General features: G+C 35.1%; 1 protein-coding gene across 3 annotated transcripts in view; it reads right to left on the bottom strand.

The window, feature by feature from the left end:
* The window catches only part of RESF1 (retroelement silencing factor 1), a 59,141-nt gene that overhangs the window by 23,233 nt on the left and 13,267 nt on the right, over positions 1–22,641 (bottom strand). Inside the window, exon 1 of one of the 3 annotated variants that reach the window (XM_031938135.1) lies at positions 2,682–4,004. The exons of the other annotated variants lie outside the window; for them this stretch is intronic. The gene's annotated coding sequence lies outside the window, so the exon portion shown is untranslated. Of the gene's footprint in view, positions 1–2,681; positions 4,005–22,641 lie in introns of those variants that run through there. 3 annotated transcript variants of the gene reach the window in all.

The raw sequence follows: 22,641 nt of genomic DNA, 5'->3' as shown, positions 1-22,641 counted from the left end.
TATCACAACTTATCTAGCCATTCTCTAATTGATAAGCATCCACTCAGTTTCCAGTTTCTTGTCACTACAGAAAGGACTACCACAGACATTTTTGCACATGTGGGTCCCTTTCTGTCCTTTTTTTGGGGATATAAGCCCAGTAGAAACATTGCTGTATCAAAGGGTATTGCATTTTATTTTTTCTTATTTTTTTCCCCTTTTTGATTTTTCTTGTGCAGCATAATTGTAGAAATATATACAGAAGAACTGCACATGTTTAACATATTGCATTACTTGCTATCTAAGGAAGTGGGTAGGGGATACATTTGAATACAAAGTTTTTTAAGGGTCAATGTTGAAAAATTATCCAGGCATAAATTTTGAAAATAAAAAGTTTTAATAAAAAAGTCTGCAAAACAAAATTGCACGGCCTCAAAGAGTTACAGAAAAAAACGTTTTTGACATTAAGAGTTTGAAGAAAGAATCTTGAATTAGAAAGTTAAATTCCCTAGTCTTACAGCCCCGAGGAAAACATTCTGTATGGTAATCACCTTAAAAATATTCTATTCCATCACCCTGCCCTGATGGTATCAGATCTCCTCCTCCTTTTAATATTACCCATTGCCACTCTTTTTATCAGCATTCTCCCTGTGCTTCCTCTCAAAGACCCATTCAGTTGAAACCCAAAAGCTACTCCCTTTAAATATTGCTGAAATGCTTCTAAAATTTTCCTGTCTTCTTTGCTCTAAGTCCCAAGAGACATTCTAAGAGGTTTTGATGATTGCACAAATATCCTCTTCAGAAAAAGAGCTAAAAATCCTTGCCTAACTTCTTCAATTACACTAAATTTCAGGATCTTTAAGTGACTTTTGAATGTTACATACAGCCTCTCATTTTATTCTCTCCAGTGCTTAGCAAAGAAAACTCAGTTGAGATGGCCCAATGACCTTGAGACCCAAGAACATTCAGATTAGTTCAAACTAGCAAAAAATTCTGTGAGGCTTGAGATTCAAGGATAACAGGAGAGATCCCCACCTATGCTGTCCTCAAGCAAATTTGCCATACAAATACCTCAGGGAAATGATCACAACTTCAGGAAAATGGAAGAATTAAAGCCCCAGAGAGCTTCAAATCAAGGCTGCATGAAAGAATCCAGCTTTCTTATGTGTATTTGAAAGGGAAACTGATAAAAGTACATAAACCTACAGCAGTCAGTTAAAAAACATACATTATATATGCCTAGCATACAAAGAAAAGCAAAAATAATTCTTGACTTTAAAGAACTCATCTTAATGGAGGAGATATGTAAAAATAGGCAAAGGGTTCCTGCAGGAGGAATCTGAACTGAGTTTTAAAATAATCAAAGGAATCCAGAGGGCAGAGGTGAAGAGGAATACAAGTACAGAGGCTAGGCATGAGAGGGGGAGGACTGAAGGATTCCTTTTCCTCATTCACATTTCTACATTGAGATGAACATTACTATTTAGAGGTAAAAGACTTTTATCATAGCTCTCTCCTCCATTTTATAGACCTTTCTTATGGTCATGGACGCCTACTGCTTGAGTTTGGCCAGTATTTATATAGATTGAGAGCACAATAAAAATAGAATAAACCAGTACAATTTCACAACTACTACAAAACTCACAATCAGAGAAAAATCTATGATTGGTTGAGAGGCATGCATATTAATTATAACCACTTTGTCAGCAGCTTTTTAAGTCATTAACCACAGGTTTTCCTTGCAAAAGACACTCCATCTGCCATGATGGCAGATGTTTTCATAGGAAATTAAGTATCTAGTATTTTGGGGTCAACAATAAGTATCCTAAGAATTAAGTGGTAAGCAAGAGGAAATGTTACAAGGTTGCAATGACAATGATTCATAGGGAATGATTCCACAACAAGTTCCAGGGTTAAATTTAATCTCTATTAACTGCCAAAAGATTTTGATGGGATTCTGATTGATGCACTACCCCTACCCACAAACCCACAGACATCCTTAAATCATTTGTTGACAAGTGCAAGTCTTCATGGTCTAAAAACTACAACATTCATCTAGTGCAGGCACACTGGACATACCAGAGAAACTTGTCAAAAAGAAAGTAGCACCAAGATGTAGAATAGGACACTGAATGATAAATCTCAATAAATCCTTCTCCCAACATGGTGCTGCAAACTATCCTTTTCTGGTGTCCATTGGGATGAAGTCAGACTAATTATACTATAATCATGCACTAATATCCCCTACACATACCTCACCTCCTTACCCCACCTTAGACTTTTCTGTATACACTCTGGTAATTACATACACAGTTCCATTAAGGGTTTAGGACTTTCCCATGTCACCTCTTATGTGCCTTCCCAGGCAATCATACCTGCTTAGTCTGTGCATAGCTTACAAGATTCCAGGTCATCCTGACCTGGCACTGAACCCCCAGCAGAGCCACCCCACAGACCAGTGAAGGCTGAGAAGTTTTGGGAACAGATATGCTAGAATGGAGTGATAAACAGGTTGGATAGGAGGAGAGATTACTTATCTGAGAATATTAAAAGTTTTTCTTTGAACCCTATTCACACAGTTCCTTCATACCCTGACTCATTTATCTAGTTTTTGTTTTTGTTTCATTTCCTTGGCAACTTTGTGGCTTTAAAACATAAAAGAGAAGAGATAGTAAAAATAAAATGTCTTGACTGAAAATCACCAGTGTCTCTCTTTCTTCTCTCACTTTCATGGTCTTTGTAAGAGCCAGTGCAGCTAGTCTGTCATTGGTATTCCACACTTTGTGTTATGCCAAAATCTACATACCTTGTGATGTAATCAGATTCCATAAGTATCTTTGTGTTGCTTTGTTAGGCTGTTAATTCCTTAAAGGAATACAGCCTGCTCTCAGCATGTGATTCTAAACAAATCTCAATAAATATCTTTACTTGATTTGGAGACTGCCTGATGTTTTTTCAGACAGCACCAAAGATTACCTGCTTAAATTCCAACGTTTCTATCCTACAATCTACAAGTATATCACTAAAACATAATAGATATTAATGACATCAATATCACTAATACATAAGATTATTTGATCTTAACATTCTTAATCTAAAAAAATATACTCTTCAATCTCAACTCCAATGATCCCCATAAAAATCATCATAAACTGAGTAAACAGTGATTAAATTGAGTAGGGACATCAAAATTATCATTATAGTATCAAAGCTGAAGTAATCTCCAAGATATCAGATGTCTTTTTTCCCATTAAACACTCTAGAGTTCAGGACTCTTAAGGACTGAACCAATCCAGATCAGGTTACACCACAATTAATTCCCCTCCGCTAAATGTTTTATATCCCTTTAGAATAGCGATGGTAAACTCAAATAGAAACAGGAGCCACTAATTAGAAAATAAAAAAGGATCCCTGTGGGTCATTTATTGAGTTAGAAAAGTATGTGTTCATCTATTTTGTTATTAGTACATCAGCATGTTAAAATCAAATAGGTACCAGATATAACTAATATAGAAAAAAAGAAACATTTTCATGAATTTGACAATTGGTTTTCAATCTAAATGTATATTTGTCTATTACGCACATATATAAACACACACAATACACATAAACAATTTTGAACAGATGCAAAATCATTACAAAGCATATCACTACAAAAAGATTTAAAATCAATTTAATCTTATTTGCTAATAAACTAGGAATTTTTAGTAAGAAACTATTTTATCAATATTGGGATTATGTTTTTGTGAGAAGTTTTCAACATATATGATAAATATTCATTTGTTAATCTTTACCATGTGTGAAGTTTTAAGTATCTTCAGGAATGAAAATAATTATTCATATAGTTATATATTGCCACACATCACTAAGATTCTTGCAGGAAATAAGTGCAAATTTCAACAAAATGTCTTGGTAAGTAAGAATAAAAATCTGGGATACTAATTTCATTATACTTTTAGTACTATGTTAAATTGAATTTCACCAAGTTTCTGTGAACGTTACTTTTTGCTTTTTCAACATCAAAAGAAAATGGAATGCTGAATAGAAAAAGTTTTCACACATTTTAAATTACTTTTGAAATTTATATATTAATTCCTAAATTTTGAGGCACATTTGCTAAAAACAAACCCCCACCCCATAACATCTATATTAAAAGCCAAATCCTAGAACCATTTCTTTCTTACCAGCTATTCTGGTAACTTTTATTTATAAAGACATTTTGATTTCATGGTAAACCTGCCAAAATAATTTCAGAACCATGATAGGAAAAGCCAGTGAACTTCTATATAATAAAGTAATTCTTCCTGTTCATTTTCAATTTCGCAACATATGAAAAAAGTTAATTCAATTCTAGAAAATATAAAATTAATTTTTCTTTAATACATATTCCATTTTCACTACTTTTGTACATAATAATGTGAACATGAGAAAACTTACTACCATGAGCAATTTAATTCTATATAGCCAATAATTTGGCTACAAATCCATTTGTCTTCCCCATTCTTGCTGTTACATCATAGCCACGCATACTCATTTTGATAGTACAATTATACAGTGCAATCTCTTCCACTGTGGAGTTCAGAGGATCAGTCCCCTGTCCCCCACCCCAAGCTAAAAAATCAGCACAGAATGTTTTGGTCCTCCCTTCAAACCAGAATTATTTTAATTATTTTGGTATTAAAAGATAAAGTATTGATTTTATACAATACTATACACATATTAATGCATTTCTGACTTTCTAAACATTTTATGTGTTATTAGCTGACCTTGTCATCTGCAGCTTCCATGAAAATCTCCCCAAAATTCTCATTTAATTTCTTATGTTAACCTGTAATCTATTGAAACCTTGACAGAAAATCTCCATATAAAAGGGATAACTGTATTCTCTTCACTAAGTCCACATGTCATTAAAATCATCTTTCCATTAAGAAAAAGAATTATCAAGCAGTTCTTCATTCACAGTCAGATTTTTACCACTTATAAATACAAATAAATGCAAACTACTTATTAAAGCTTTTTATTTTAAAAATATATGCATGGACAATTTTTCAACACTGACCCTTGCAAAACCTTGTGTTCAATTTTTCCCACTCTTTCCCCTACCCCCCCTTCTCCTAGATGGCAAGTAATCCAATATTTGTTAAACGTGGTAAAAATATATGTTAAGTCCAATATAGGCATACATATTGATACAATTATCTTGCTGCACAAGAAAAATCAAATCAAAAAGGGGAAAAAATGAGAAAGAAAATAAAATGCAAGCAAACAAGAACAAAAAGAGTGAAAATGCTATGTTGTAATACACACTCAGTTCCCATGGTCCTTTTTCTCAAGATCATTGGAACTGGCTTCAATCATCTCCTTGTTGAAAATAGCCATATCCATCAGAAATGATAATTGGATACTCTTATCGTAGCCAAGTACAATGATCTCCTGTTTCTGCTCATTTCACTTAGTATCACTTCACGTAAATCTCTATAGGCCTCTCTGAAATCTTCCTACTGATCATTTTTTATGGAACAATAACATTCCATAACACTCATCTACCATCATTCAGTCATTCTCCAACTGATGGGCTTCCATTCAGTTTCCAGTTTCTTGCTACTACAAAAAGGACTGCCACAAACATTTTTTGCACCTATGGGTCCCTTTCCCTCCTTTAAAATCTCTTTGGGATATAAGCCCAATAGAAATGCTGCTGGATCAAATGGTATACACATTTGATAGTGCATAGTTCCAAATTGCTCTCCAGAATTGTTGGATCAGTTCACAACTCCATCAATAATGCACTAGTGTCCCAGTTTTCCTATATCCCCTACAACATTTGTCATTATCTTTTCCTGTCATCTTAGCCAATCTGAGAGGTGTGTTGTGGTACCTCAAAGTACTACAAAGTAATAATACAAACTACTTATGCTGTACTTCACCTGAAAATGAGTATTTTCCATCTTTGATTTAAATTACCCATAATGTCAGCTGAAATTTCAACAATTCTTTCAGTAATAGTGTTCTAATAATGAAATATTCTGAAGGCTTAACTTCAACAAATTCAAACACATGTACTCCTTCAAAAACTTACCATACACTAAAACTTTTAATGTTTACCCACAAATTCTGAAATATCACTCCCTGTATTTTTGCAAATACGTTTTGTGGTTTTTGAAGTGCACATTTCAATTTTCTTAATTTATTGGTTTCTCTCATTTTACCTAAATACCAGAAGGATATACTTCATGATGAGGTTTTAAAATTACATTCCTTGGAGACAAACATAAAATTTTGGGTTTTTTTCCTATAAAAATGAAAAATGACTTTTAAAATCAGCTATTTTAATTCTATATTTTTAATTATAAATGTATAATTTTCTTACCCCAAGTTTCAACAGGAGAGATAATATGGAAACTTAGATGCCCTGGATGAATTCAAGTCCTCAGGGAAAGATGAAATCCTTACCTCAATTATTTACAGAAAAAAATTTATTATAATTGATAGAATCTGTATGTGTGTGATTAGAAGAAATACAAAGAATAATTGGAATAATTGCCCAAGCAATTTATTACTCACAGACATGCAAGCATGTTGTTCTCTCTCTATCCACTGCAGGACTAGATCCCCTTTTCACTTTACCAATCACAAAAGCACTGTGATTAGTAAAGTTTGCTAAACTGATTATTATCAGTAGAGTCTTAACATACTTCCAATACCTAAATTAGAGAACATTTGCTAAAATGCAGCTAGTTTACATCAGCTATTGGGTACCTAGGAACTAATCAAACATGGAGTGATTTCTGTCAAGATTTCTAAGAGAGACTTTCAAAAATAAAAAAGGAGTACGCAAAACTTAGTTTTTATTATTGACAAGATTTTGCAACATATGAAAGAAATGTGAGAGGCAATATAACCTTGTTTATATGGGGATAGATGAACCCTTGAAGCTAAGAGTGTTCTGGGCCAAAGTTTCTTAAACTGTGGCTTGTGACCCCATATGGGATCAAGTAATTGAATGGGGGAATGGTGAAAAGTAGTATCAAATATTCCACCACGATTTAATTCTATATATTAAAAATAAATAAGCACACCTACCTCATAAATATGCAAATGTGCTTTTATCTTTAATAAACCTAGCATCACATAAAAATTTCTTGGGCAAAAAGTGTTAGAATGGAAAAAGAAGCTCTGTTCTAGGCAAATCCCGAACTCTAAATTGCAGAAAATCTAAATTGGGAGTGAGTTCCTAAAAGAACTCCCTATTGCTCTTAAAGAAATGGTTTGTGAACAGTTAGAAAACACTAGAAAAAAGCCTTACGTTATCTCCCCCCCTTTTAAATTCTATTAAAATAGAAGGAAATTCCTTGAAAGTAGGGATTGTTTAATATTCCTATTTGTATCTCTAACACTTAGCTTTAATGGTTTTATAAATGCTTTTTCATTTATTTGTTTATTCTCAGCTCATGGTCTCTTACTTCAGCCTATCATTATCCAACTCTTGTCAATTCTACCTCAAAACATTTTTTGGGGGGCAGGTGTTACCTTCATTCTATGATCATGTGGCCACCATCCTACTTCTGTCCTTTATCATCTTTTACCCAATTTTATAACTGCCTTCCTGAAGTCCTGCAATAGTCTCATCGTGTTAGGGAATCCAATAATTCCTGCAGATTTTGTTCTTAGGTCTTTGTTAAGATCGTATATTTTAAGATCAGCACGAGACAGGAATTCAGGTTAGGGGAAAATCGTCAGTCTTTATTCTCAGTGAAGAAGGATCGGAGGTGGAAGAGAATCGGCGATAGCAATGTGTGCAGCTGAGTCAAGAAGCTAGCTCGACCAGCAGCCACACAACCAGCAGCTCGGAGTCTCGAACTCAGCCCAATCTCTCCCAGCTTGTCTTCTTCCCTCTCTGCCTCCACCCACCAAAATCGTCATTTCCTATACAACACATCAGGACTTGCAAGGAGAGTGGGCAGGGACCATTCTTAATCCAATCATGTATATTAATAGAGTATAGCCCAATTACTATCTAGCCTCATGTACTTGGGACCTCAGTGCATCAGCTCAAACCTCAGCCCATTACAGGTCTTCTTCTTTGTTTCAAGGTTTTTCTCTTTTTCTGTCTCTTTCCACATGCTCGTTGCCACCCATCTGTTTCCTTCTCCATCTGTAGGAATACAAGCAAACCCTTTCTCCCAAGCAGTTAACCTATCTAGTCCCTTCTATTTACCACTTTCTAGATTTCTTCTTGTCACCTGGCAATTACATTGGAGTTGCTTGCACTGGACACTGACCTTCTGTTGGGTTAAAAAGCCTATATTCTCTCCAATTATAATCCCTTTCTCCCATCTGATTGCCTTTTGGCTGATTGATCACATCAGAGTATTAAGTATAACTGTGGCTGCCATCATGCCCCACCTGTCTTTTGATTGAGGTCTTGGAGCTGGGCCCCACCTCTCATTTCCCTGGGTCAATCTACATTCTGAGGCCCAGTGGACGCCCTCGTGGCATTTTGGGCATAAGGTTTTAGGTCTTTTCTCACCCTGTCTTCTTCTCACTCCATATCCATATCTACATTGGGCTCTCAGATGTCCTATTTCGGTGTGGACTGAAAACATCTACGAGTCTCTCTAGAAGTCCTTTGCCAAGAGGGACCTTGTCTTCCCATGTTCATCATACTGTGGGTATAATAAGCATTTCCGCCCACTGTAGTACAGTGTCTTATGATCTCCTCTAAAGGAGCATCTTTATGTAGTCCCCATATAATTCTTCTGCAAGCCTCATTGGCATTTTCCTTAGCCAGTTGTCGTCTCATTATTTCTCTAGTTGCATTTTCTCCAATGGTTCTTGTGACAGCTGTTTGCAAAAGTCCCGCAAAATCTGCAAAGGGTTTATTGGGACCTTGCTATATTTTTGTGAAAGCTTGCCTTACAAGATAAGGGACACTTGCTAAATGAACACACATATTATAGGAGACATCAAAGTCAGCCATGTTTTCTAAATTCTCTCTGATAGACATGGATCTCTTCAACAATGAGATGATTCAAACCAGCTCCAATTGTTCAGTGATGAAGAAAGCCATATACAGCCAGAAAGAGGCCTGGGGGGACTGAGTGTGGACCACAACATAGCATTTTCAAGCGTTCTATTGATATCTGCTTGCATTTTGTTTTCTTTCTCAGGTGTTTTTTTTTCTTTCTTGATCCGATTTTTCTTGTGCAGCAAGATAATTATACAAATAAGTATACATATATTGGATTTAACATGTATTAGACTATCTGTCATTCTAGGGGAGGGGGAAGGAGGGAAAAATTTGGAACAGAAAGTTTTGCAAGAATCAATGATGAAAAATTACCCATACATGTTTTGTACATAGAAAGCTTTAATTAAAAAAAAAAGTCTGTACCATTTATAGTAATTTCTAACTTGTCTGAAAACTTTCCTTTACAATTTTATGTGAAAGTATGTTAAAACCTTTTTTTTTCCAGTTCTAATAAAAATACTAATACTTCCCCCTTTTGAAAACCCTTCTAGACTCATCTGCAGGAAGAAAATTTTATTAGTATTTTTTAATCAATTTCATGGCAAACAATGGGCTCCATTAAAATCCTTTCCCATTCTTTTTTGTCCTATTTACTTTTAAGAAACTAAGATTCCTGAAAAATACATTATGGATGGTAACAAGACGTAAAAGGAGAAATATTTTTTCATGATCACTGCCTTAGGGACAGAATCAAGATGGTGAAGTAAAGGCAGAGACTCAGCTGAGTTGTTCTCTAAACCCTTCCAAATACCTTTAAATAATGACTCTAAACAAATTCTAGAGCAACAAAATGTTCAAAAGGACTGAAACAATTTTCCAGCCCAGGACAATTTCGAAGGCTGATAAGAAAAGGATTAGGGTGGAATGCATTCTAGTACAGGCAGCACCAACATAGCCCCAGTGCCAGCAAACCATGAGCAGACCTCTGGTTGACCACTGACAGTAGTGTCAATTTCTACACCTCTTAGCCCACTGATGCCAAAGATAATTTAGGTCAGCAAGAAAGGTCTGTCAGACCAGAATAAGAGTAGAGCACAGTCCAGAATAGGCCATGTCAACACAACTCCAAGTTTCAAGAAGCAGGCTATGGAGAGCCACTGATTCAGCACAGCAAGGGCAGCTTTCAGGAACTCTCAGCCCACAGTAGGTTAGAAGGCTGAACAACTGGTCAGGAGGAGATTACAAGGATCTTTTTGCTAGCACTGAGGTGGCACTCTGGTGCTTTGCCCATACTTGGATTCAGGTCACAATGTAGGATGGTAGTGCCAAGGTGAGAAGGAGCATTAACCACATGTGCCTAGCAGCCATATTGGAATGGGGACTCTATTCACATTTCCAGGGCAGAAGAGAATGCTTGTGGTCATTCACAGACCACAGCACAAGCTACAAGAGTAGCATATTAATGCACAATAAGAAATGAAAGGGTTCAATAATATCTAGACAACTCTCTAAGACTAAGTTGCAGTTATAACATTTTTTTAAATGCACAGAAGAGAAATTTAGAAAAACAGATAAGCAGACAACTTTGAAAGTAATGTTAAATTTATTACTTTTTTATAATAGTATAACAAAGGGAAGAGGGAATACCAGAAAGGGACATGATCAGGAAGGGGGAATGGCAAAGCAAAGGTGAGAAAAAAGATAAAACCACTCCCCATTAAAGAAGTAATGGCAAAAGCCTCATTCTTTTTCTTTGGGAAGTGCCAGACTATGAAGATAAGGGGATCTTCTTATCTGCAGAGGACCCCAGCTACAAAGCCATCATCCCAGTCTGGCACAGACTGGCTAGTGGCTATCTTCTCTCTCAAGGACACAGAGAATCCAGTGTGATATGCAAAAACAAATTGTGTCAATTTGGGGGGGAGGTCTGTTCTTAACACATTTGGGGTCACTTCAATGTTCTGGGTCCAGTATCTCTGGAAAATATAGCAACTCAAAAAGACAAGTTCAGGGAATTCCTTAACAGCTAAATGAGATGAGGTGAGATCTCTCAAGACAGTTATGAAAATCGAGTAAGGTTTCATCTATCTCAGAGTTGGAGTCAGTCTGAAGGACCTTGAGCATTGACTTAAAGGTATACCTAAGTCCCCTTCCTGCTATCCTTCCATGACATTTTCTCCCTACTTCGATCAAATATGGTCAACTATGTACTTACTGGCCAAGTTCAAATTCTTGGGTAGTTTCTGCATTTAGAATGTAAGACCCTCAGCCTATGAAGATTATGGTCAGGGGTGGGAGGGGTATTTGCATTAGGGACTATTTAAGGTGTAAAACCTGTCCCAAAAGGTGTCTCCTCCTTTCGATTGCTTACTCTACAGGAGGGAAGCCCATTTCTCTCAAGAATGTACAATAAATTTTTGTTTTGCTCCTAGAAATATCTCCAGCTTTTTATTAAATGGGACCACTCACCATTCTGAGTCATACCCAGGCTTTAATAAAACAAGAGATTCATAGTTTCACATACAATATTAAATTGTCAATTAATTTATGGAATTGTGCCTAAGGGAACAGGACCACAAATAGGAAGCACTCAAGCCCAGTTTTCGTTTTAGAGGACTAAGAACAAGATACTATTTTAAAACTTAGAAAATCAAATTGATTTAATTTCTTAATTCTATTTAAATTGGGAAGGTGTTCAAAATAAAATAAAGAGGTTTAGCTTTTAAAAAGTCTTCTAATATTTTGGTTTGTTTCTAATTTTTTTTTTTTGGCTTCTCATTAACAGGTCACTTCAAAGCAAAAAGTGATGATGCTGAAGAGTGTGGCTTTGGGCTTGGATTTGGAGATTTTTGGGAGAAGGGACTAAGGAGATTATCAGATTAAGTTATGGCACAGCAAAAAGCCTAATTAAAAAGTACAGTTCCTGACCATCTACTACCTTCTCATCATTCAAAACTTCAAGAACAAAGAGACAATCAAAATAGCAGGGTAAAAGGTTGGGGTCACGTGATCAAAAACAATCATAATATTATCATTCCTTAGTTAAGTAGTGAAAGAATATAGACTTGTTTCTAAAATAACACAAACTAACCACAATATGCAAAAATATTATGGATTACTAATAAGTAAGAGAAATCAAAATTAAAATAACTCTAAAAGAGAACCTTAAAAATATAAAAATAGCATAGACTATATATAGTATGTGTGTTTATGAGTGTATATATAATATGTCTATCCATCTATGTAAATAAAATATACATTTGATGTACCTATTTAAATGCTCGAAAAAAAATTTATTTCTGGAAAAGCTATGTCAAGACAGAAACTATAATTCATTTGCTATTATTGTGAATTGATTCCAGAATAACTATAATCAAAGAACCAGAGCAAGAACTGTAATATGAGATAGCAGATATTTTACTTATTAAACAAGAGTAAATAGAGACTGCTCTAAGCACTGTTCATTTTATATTTGTTTTATCCATATGCTTTTATAGGTTTGGGAGTGGGAAAGGAGTATGTGTTAAACAACAGGGTTTGAAAAACTTCAAGGATTATATATTATAGCGTTCTGTCATTCCTATATTTGTTTCAATCTGCTGAAGTATGAGATCCTGCACTCTTATTTTTGTTGTCCTCTTCATGACCAGCCCAAGTGAAGCAACCCAAAATTACTGAGGCCCCCAAACGTTGTTTTTTAATTAACCTCCTTCTCCTTAAATTTCTAGAATATCTTGGGTCTCATGAGGCCCAAGGGCATCCTGTTGGCCCCCAGAGAGGGAACTAACTGCTTGTGTAACAGTTCCTGTTAGCCCCCACATAAGGAACTAATGGCTAAATTCTGTTTCTGTATGAATAATACTTATGGGAGATAAAGGACCCTCCCTCTTGTGTTTTTTCGAATTATAAATCTTGCTCTCCGCTCTCCCTCCATCTGGGGCTGCTTGATTTGCAACTTCCCCTTGCAACCCCGTGCTTTAATAAACCTCCCCATTAAATTCCAGTCAGGTCCCATCTCGCATATGTTTTGGCACAACACTGCCTCATAACTAATATCTTTGTATTTCTATACATGTTTGCCACAGAGGTTCTTTAGTCAAGATCCTGAACTACTCTAGAATGAAACTGACTTCCTCTTCAGTTTCCTCTTTTGACCTATATTAGAGAATTACTCATCATTTAGACAAAGAGTGTTGAATTACTAAATTGGGATGGCCATTTGCTGGTAGGAGGGGGGCAGGGGGAATTTAGGAACCCCAGGAATGCTGCAAATAGGAATAACGTAATTTATTTATTTATTATGAATTTTTTTTATTAAAGCTTTTTATTTTCTTTTTTTTTTTAATGTTAATTTTTTTTTTAAATTTAATAGCCTTTTATTTACAGGTTATATGTATGGGTAACTTTACAGCATTGACAATTGCCAAACCTCTTGTTCCAATTTTTCCCCTCTTTTCCCCATCCCCTCCCCCAGATGGCAGGATGACTAGTAGATGTTAAATATATTAAAATATAAATTAGATACACAATAAGTATACATGACCAAACTGATATTTTGCTGTACAAAAAGAATCAGACTCTAAAATATTGTACAATTAGCCTGTGAAGGAAATCAAAAGTGCAGGTGGGCAAAAATATGGGGATTGGGAATTCAATGTAATGGTTCTTAGTCATCTCCCAGAGTTCTTTCTCTGGGAGTAGCTGGTTCAGTTCATTACTGCTCCACTGGAAATGTTTGGTTGATCTCATTGCTGAGGATGGCCAAGTCCATCAGAATTGGTCATCATATAGTATTGTTGTTGAAGTATATAATGATCTCTTGGCCCTGCTTGTTTCACTCAGCATCAGTTTATGTAAGTCTCTCCAGGCCTTTCTGAAATCTTCCTGTTGGTCATTTCTTACAGAACAATAATAAGGAATAACGTAATTTAAAAGCTTCTCTGTTAACAAAGTAAAACTGTAACTGTTCTATATAGTAAGATTCATTCATCCTGAGAATTTACAATTAATAAAAATATATCCAAAAACGCTCCAAAGCCTCATCCCTTTCCTACGTTTTTGTAGTCTTATAATTTACTTTCCCACTATGAACTGGCTTATTCCTTGTGCATCCCCATTCCATCTCCTATGCTGTTTGCCTTTGCACACTGTCACAGGAGCCACCTGCTAGTGGCTACTGGGGATCTACTTCTGACCAGCAGAATAGATCCCTTCATGTGAAAGGATGATAATGATACAAAGAGACTGAGATGCAGTTGCATTCTCTGACCTCTTTCCTCTTCCTTCTTGCCTCCAATTTATTTCATTCCCAATTCACAAACAATATCTGCATCAGTAAAGGCTGATTTGCAATTCCTTTAAGTGTGTTATGATTCACAGCTGTGGGGGCTTTTTGGAGAATCGATCTGCCCCTACATATGCCATTCTCCATATCTAGAATCATCTCTCCCCTCCTTTTCTAACTTCTCACCTTCTTTCTCATTTTCCTAACAACTCACCTCTCCATTGCCACTACCTCTAACAACTCTCTATGGGGTTCAGGATAGCTAGAACCCAACCACCTGAATAAAGGACTCTTAACAGGTTTCAAGTCTGGGATGGGCACTATGATCTCCATAATAACATAATTATCTACAAATTCATAATAGTAGCAATATGTAGGTAGCAAGGTTTTAAACCCCTGTGTCCTTGTGGACCTGAAAGCATAAAGTAACATAGTCATTATAAAACACTTAGAATTCTTTTGACAGTATCAAAGTCATTATCAAAAATATAATCAAAAATCCTCTCTTAGCTATGTGATTTCAAGTAAAACACCAAATACTTTTTTTGAATGAACAATCCTCATAGTCAAAAGGTCTCATAGTCAGGTCAATGATCTAACAAGTGGGAGATGTTTAAAGGAGAACTCTAGTTGAAGTACAGAAGATTCTAACATTACCTTTTATGAGGCCATGCTCTCAAAATTCCCAGAATTTTATATCTATCTGTTTGATGATACATAGGCCGCACTCTGTGAAATCTTGGCATTTTCACCTCAATGATGCACTAAAAAATTACAGTTCCAACAGGTTCCACCTCACATACCAAATTCCACTGTTTATAACTCAGAGAGAGCATAATTGTTTCTGAAATTAACATTAATACCAGTAAATTCACAGTTGTATCACAATATATGACTTAGTCATCAAACAGTGTGGGGAGCAAGATTTAAGTCCTTTGGAAAAAGAAGCAAGATAAGGTCGCTTGGAGGACTTCATGGATGTGGCAAGATCTTTTCTACAGCTGATGATCCCCATCAGAGTTTCAGTATGATCAAAATATTCTGTCAGAAAAAGGAAACTGGGGCCAGTCTTGGCTCCAGAAAACAATGGGAAAAATAATGTCCATCTATCTTCCCCCAAGTGGCTCTCAAAAAGATTTCTTCAACAATCCCCTACACACAGGTGGTTTTCCCTGGCAACTCTCTAAACCCTCTTTTCTTAGGACAATGTAGAGGAGTGCAGAATTAGTCTTGTTAGTACAGACAGATATAATCAGAAATGGAAATCAAAAAAACCCAAAACAAAATAAAACAAAACCTCACAGGTACTTGTGGCTTTTTACCCTCAGGGACTATAGGCTTATTTATAGGTAAAAATGGACAAACAATAAGAGGGTTTCTTATTTCCCCTAGTGTAATTGACAAAGATTACACAGGAGAAATATCAAGTCATAAGTTGGGCCAATAAGAGTAGAAATTCCCCATAATTCTTCCAATGCTCAAATGATAGTAATATATTATATTGTGCTAGGAAGAATTAAGAATTCAACAACTCAGTGATCATCAGGATTTGGTAGTTCTGGAATAGCTACTTTTGGGGCATGTCCTATTAGGATGCCCTGTCTGATAATACATTTAAAGATTCAAGAAAAAAATCTTTGAGGGATACAGGCAAAGACAAGTCAGTGGAGGTACCTGAACAAAGATTTCAGTGGAAATCTCAAGGAATGAAAAATAGTCCTATGATGAACCAAAATACTACTGGTTATGCTATCTCAGTGAGTCTGAAATATCCAGATTCCAAAATAATTCACTAAATGGAAGATATTTTATGTAGTAGCAAAGATGTGAACAATCTCAATTTCTTAGTAACATTTCCCCTTAGTACAAACCCCTACATTCATGGGTTTTGGTAAGTGCTCCTGAGAAAATTCTAAGATAAACCCCTTTTTTAATTTCTTGGTCTTGTAGACACTCAAATAATCTAACCCCAGAAACTTGAGATGGGAAAAAAATTCATTACAACTTTTTAATGAGTCTCAAGATTATTAAGGGATATTAACTGGTTTCAACCCATGCTACAAATACCCACACATCAACTTTCCCATTTATTCTCTACATCACAAGGAGATCTTTTATTAAATTCTCCTAGAACTCTATCTCCAGAAGACAAACGTGAATTACACTTATTACTTTACAATTACATTGTAAAGAAAAAATTATCTTAAGTCCAATTAACACGAATACTCCCTAATGAAAATGTATAGGGAGCAATACTTGCTATTCTTGTGTCCCCTACACTGCAACCCTATATCAATCATGGGAACACCTGAATGGACTCATCTCCCCCACCTATTTCCTGTCCTCTTGTGCCATATACCACAATGATAGCCATATCTAACGAATAAATTAAACATTTCCAACTCCTGGCTCTTCCTTAATTAATCATACATCATCCACATACAAAATCTCAAGAAATGAATGTCCTTAATACTGAGTGGCAGGTTTTTATTTTTTTACTTGGCAAAATAGATAATCACAGACTTTCTATAAAATTACTTATCTTTTGTGAAAAATATCAATGGATATTTCCAAAGATAATAAAAAAAAAAACTATCCTGCTGATTCCACCTTTACTGATGGCTCTAGTTCAAGGAAAGCAGTATACTATATAAATAATATAATATCAAACTTTTCAATATCCTTTCAGACGTATGTAGTCTGTTCTCATACAGAAACCTCAAAAATCAAGTTCGGTTGCCCCTCTTGAAATATACATCGTTTTTTAATCTACAAAAGTTAATTCATGTGAGTTGTAATCCTATTTAATATGAGTCATATTAGAACATATTCTAACCTTCCTAGATCCTTATCATCTGGCAACAATACCACTGACACCCAGTTACAATTTTATCCTACAATATTAACAGATTTCTTTCCAAAGGCTGTTGACAATCATAATCATAAGCTTCACAGACAATTCCAAAACACAAGAGAACAAATTAGAGAAATAGTTAGGAGTTGTCCTGCCTTATGAACAGACAATTTTCAGATGATGAAATTCAAACTATTTCCACTCATATGAAAGGATGTTCCAAATCACTATTGATCAGAGAAATGCAAATTAAGACAATTCTGAGATACCACTACACACCTGTCAAATTGGCCAAAGTGACAGGAAAAAAGAGTGATTAATGTTGAAGGGGATGTGGGAAAACTGAGATACAATGCATCAGTATCTGATGCATTGTTGGTGGAGTTGTGAACGAATCCAGACATTTTGGAGAGCAACCTGGAATTATGCCCAAGAAGTTATTAAACTGTCCATACCCTTTGATCCAGCAGTGCTACTATTGGGCTTATACCCCAAAGAGATACTAAAGAAGGGAAAGGGAATAGTATGTGCCAAAATGTTTGTGGCAGCCCTGTTTGTAGAGTGGCTAGAAACTGGAAAATGAATGGATACCCATCAATTGGAGAATGGTTGGGTAAATTGTGGCATATGAATATTACGGAATATTATTATTCTGTAAGAAATGGCCAGGAAGATGAATACAGAGAGGCTTGGAGAGACTTACATGAACTGATGCTAAGTGAAATAAGCAGAACCAGGAGATCATTATATACTTCAACGATACTGTATGAGGATGTATTCTGATGGAAGTGGATTTCTTCAACAAAGAAAAGATCTAATTCAGTTCCAATTGATCAATGATGAACAGAAGCAGCTACACCCAAAGAAAGAACACTGGGAAATGAATGCAAACTGTTTGCATTTTTGTTTTTCTTCCCAGGTTATTTTTACCTTCTGAATCCAATTCTTCCTGTGCAACAAGAGAACTGTTCGGTTCTGCACACATATTTAACATATATAGGACTGCTTGCCATCTGGGGGAGGGGGTGGAGGGAGGGAGGGGAAAAGTAGGAACAGAAGTGAGTGCAAGGGATAATATTGTAAAAAATTATCCAGGCATGGGTTCTGTCAATAAAAAGCTATAATTATTTAAAAAAATAAAATAAAATAAAAAGAGTTGTCCTGCCTGCTATATACATCATCATGTTATAGCTACTTTCATCAATCCGTAAGGTATTCTCAGTAATCATACTTGACAAATGATTGTTACTCATATTTTGCCCATTTTTGTTCATTGTCAAAAAAAATTCAAAATATGTAGTGTTTTTGATAGATTTCTTTGTAGGGTAATGGTGTGTATTCCCCCTTTAGGTTGATTATTGTAATGTAATGTAATGTAATTGTAATGTAATCAATTACATACTATAGGAAGAACATGTTCATGTTCTTTAGTTCATGTCACAGTAGATAAGTATTCCTTTACTTTTGCCTCATTAAAAACAGGTGAGGCTGTCAAATAGGCTATTAATTCTCTCTTTTTGGCATTTGCCCGTATGGGCATTTCAAAACAGATAAAAGCAAATAATACCCTTGTTTATATTAGTAAAGCTTTTAATGAATTCTGTTCTTCCTATAGTATGTAATTGATTACTGGGACTTCCATAACCATACTGGACAAGCTCTTGTAGAGTGCCATAATAAGGACATAGAAATCACGCTAAATTAACCTAAAGGGGGAATACACACCACTACCCTACAAAGAAATCTATCAAAAACACTACATATTTTGAATTTTTTTTGACAATGAATAAAAATGGGCATACCCTAGAAGAAAAACATTTTACAGAAGAAAAAGGGTTGTCCACCCAGGTAATGTCGAAAGATCCATTAACAGGAAAATGGGAAAAGTCCTGATATTAACGTGGGGAAGAAGATTTGCTTGTGTCTTTCCAGAATCATATATGCGACTGGTGTCGAGTATATGAGAAAAATGTCAGAGCATGTACCACAACTGACTGCCCAACTTCTGAACATGAAACTTCAAGGAAAACAAAGAAGATCGAGTTGGGTAATACAGAAGATGGAAATTCCCATAGGGGAAGAGAGAAAGGTTCCGTCACAGTGAGCATGTGATCTTGTCATGCTCAAGGATATCCCAACAAATCTGAACTTGTGTTCCTTGCAATGGTGTCTATTTTATGCACCAAGTGTGCAGGAGGAGTGGAGAAATGTATTGGATATATTTTCCTTTCCCTCCTTGTGACATATATGAATAACATAGTACACTAATACTCAGCTATTGGGGGATCAGGGAAGGAAATATCCTTTTCACAATTACAATATAACTGCAAAAATTACAGTCAGAGAAATGGCAACTCAAACTCAGTTTCTCAAAAAAATTCTATACAAGCTCTCTTTACAGCTAAAATCACGTAAGAAATGGGTATGACTATGGAAAAAATGAAACTGGACTTTATTGGCATATTGAAAATTTATCTATATATGGCAGCCCCTTCCCCCCCATAATTTTCTGGTTTCCCAAATGCCTCACTTTGTAGTAATGAATTAAGAAAATGGGATTCTCTCCTTGGTCTGAGTATTATTTATCTATGTCAGAAAATATCTCAATAGAAGGAATCTGAGGAAAGCCAGGTTGGATGTTATGTTGAGGAATCAGGCAAAATGAATCATTCTTTTTGGAAAACATCTTTATTAGAATTTTCACTTCAGAGACATTGCAAATAGAGGGTGGGACTAAAATACTAAAAGAAATATGGAGAGCTTTTTAATACTCTTGACAGTATCATACTGAGTTCTCACAAACTTTAACATTTATACCAGGGATAAATATTTATACAAGGAAATAAGACAGTATGGCGATCATGAAAATGTAATTGAAAAAAATTGCCTTACCCTTACACTAGGAGACACTGAATATAATTGGAATGTTAATTGTGTAAATTGTACACTCACTCAATGTACTGATCTAACTTCTAAATAAGTCATAATTGTAGAGCAATCATCCTTTGTATCATTTCCCATAAATGTTTCCCATCTCTGGTTTCATTCAGCAGAAAAGCATTCATTGCACATAACTGCTGAAACAGTAGACCAATCAAAAAGATTTACAGGCTTGTTGATAACTGGGATTATTGACTTTGCTTCTTTAATAGTTTCAAGCACTGTTTTTGCTATAGCATTACAATCTGAAATCCAGGCAGTTAACATTTGCTGACAAGCTAGACAGAAATGCTGCTTTGGCATTCCAGACACAAGAAAATATTGATAGAGATTTTAGTAACAAATTAAATTTATTTGAACAATCAATGTTCTTCTTACAAGATGAGCTGGAAGTATTATTGAAAGAAGACTATCAATGAGATGTGATTGTTGATATTCCTTTATATGTGTTACTCCTTTAATATACAATACCACTGACTCCACTACATCATGGGAGAAGATAAGTGCATGACTCTTAGGAGCTTGCCATGAGTCTAATATTACTTAGATATCAATATATATATATATATATATATATATATATATATAATCACTTCTGATATAAAAAATGTGCCCATACCTGAAACTGATCCAGAAGGAGTGGCAAAATCTATGACTCATGCTATTCACAGACTTAAATCCTTTAAAAAATAGATTTCTTACATTCTTTCATGCTATAACATATATAGTTTTTAAATTTTAATTTGCTTTTGTTTTCCTTGTTTTCTTAGAATAATGATAATCCTGTTGAAACCAATCTTGGTTAACTTGTATAAGTTGTGAAAGAGATGTGGGGAAGTCAGTTCTAAGTCCTTTGGAAGACCGAGGCAAGGCAAAGTCACTTATAGTATTTTATGGAACATGGCAAGGCCTGTTCCCTAGCTGGTAATCCATATCAGAACTTTTTTGGGTTATTTACTAGAAATATAGAGGTCGACATGACCAGAATATATTTTATCTAATGGAATAATGAGCCCACTAAAAGAACAACAACAAAAAAGGATAAGTCTTTCCTAATAGTACAAGGAAATACCACATTCTTGGTTGTACCTGTGGTGTTTTATACATCATTGTGTGATGTATAACAGAGAAAAACATATTTATGGTGGGGTATAAGAGGGAAGCTGTTAAGAAGTAAAATCAGTTCTATGCTGTAAGCTTGAACTCACCTGGCCCTATTCATTTTTCTCACTACTTTGTCCTACAAATTTGCACCAGTTACCAGCAATACAGTTAACACATTGTAGATTTCTTCTTTAAGAAGAAAAAAAAATCTACATTTATATTCATTAAGCTCATATAATGCATTATCTAAAAACTACCAGATTTTTTTCTTCTCTTCCTAACTTTAAACATTCAATTCACACAAAATAATAAAAACAATATTCTCAACATTCTACAGAAAATGAATGAATATTTGTTCACACAAACCAGAAAGGCCCCGAGTCCAGGTCTAAACAGCTTAATTAAAGCACTAAGTCTAGCTGGCTTAATTAAAAAATCTTTCAAATTAGAGTCAGTGGAAACAAGATTAAAAACTTTGGGAGTGGGAGGAGTCCTCTGGTAAGGTTCTTTCCTCATCAGACTCTAGAGTTGTTTCTCTGCTAAAAGGGCCCAAAGCAGGGAAAGCGCATACAAATATAAATAAATAAATAATGAAGCCTTTGAGCATATAATATCAAACATAAAAACTGAAATATGACTGTCGTAACAACTGACAAACAACATACTCAAGAATGTAAAGGTAGCTTGCTGCTTCATTATTTTGTCTTTTTTTTTTTTTACATTAAAAAGTTAGTTTCAATAGGTAAAAAGCTATACATTCTTTCAATTAACAATTCATCAGTTTATCTTCCATAGATCCCACGATAATAGACAAATCACTTTATAAATCAATTCATCTATATAGTATAAACCAACTATTAAAAACTATTTTCTTATTCTCTTAACAAACTTCCATAGACTCAACCAAGTTATAAAATATACCCCTTGAATGGTTGAATAAATTATTATGTATGAGTATAATGGAACATTAATTGTCTATAAGAAATAATAAATAGGCTGATTTCAGAAAAGCCTGGACAGATTTACATGAACTGATGCTGAATGAAGTGAGCAAAACCAGATTATACATCAGGGGTCCTGAAACTACGGTCCACGGGCCAGATGCGGTAGCCCTGGTCCTCAGCTATGAAGTTTCTTTATTTGAAGGTCCACAAAACAAAGATTTTGCTTTTACTATATTCTGGCCCTCCAACAGTTTGAGGGACAGTGAACTGGCCCCCTATTTAAAAAGTTTAAAGACCCCTGATATACATAAGTTAACAAGATTATGTGATGATCAATTGTGATGGATTTGGCTCTTCTTGGCAATATAACACAATTTCAATAGATTTGGATTGGAAAATGCTATTCGCATTCAGAAAGAGAATTGTGGAGACTGAATAGTATCTTCATATATACATATATATATATATATATATATATATTTTTTTTTTTTTTCTTTTTTGTGATTTTTTTGGTTTTTTCTTTCTCATGATTCCCCCCTCTTCCTTTTTGGTCTGATTTTTCTTG

This window comes from Sarcophilus harrisii, chromosome 5 (assembly GCF_902635505.1).
Source record: "Sarcophilus harrisii chromosome 5, mSarHar1.11, whole genome shotgun sequence".
NCBI lineage: Eukaryota > Metazoa > Chordata > Mammalia > Dasyuromorphia > Dasyuridae > Sarcophilus > Sarcophilus harrisii.
Note: the sequence above shows the minus strand (reverse complement) of the source record. Positions and strands in the feature narration are given on the sequence as shown.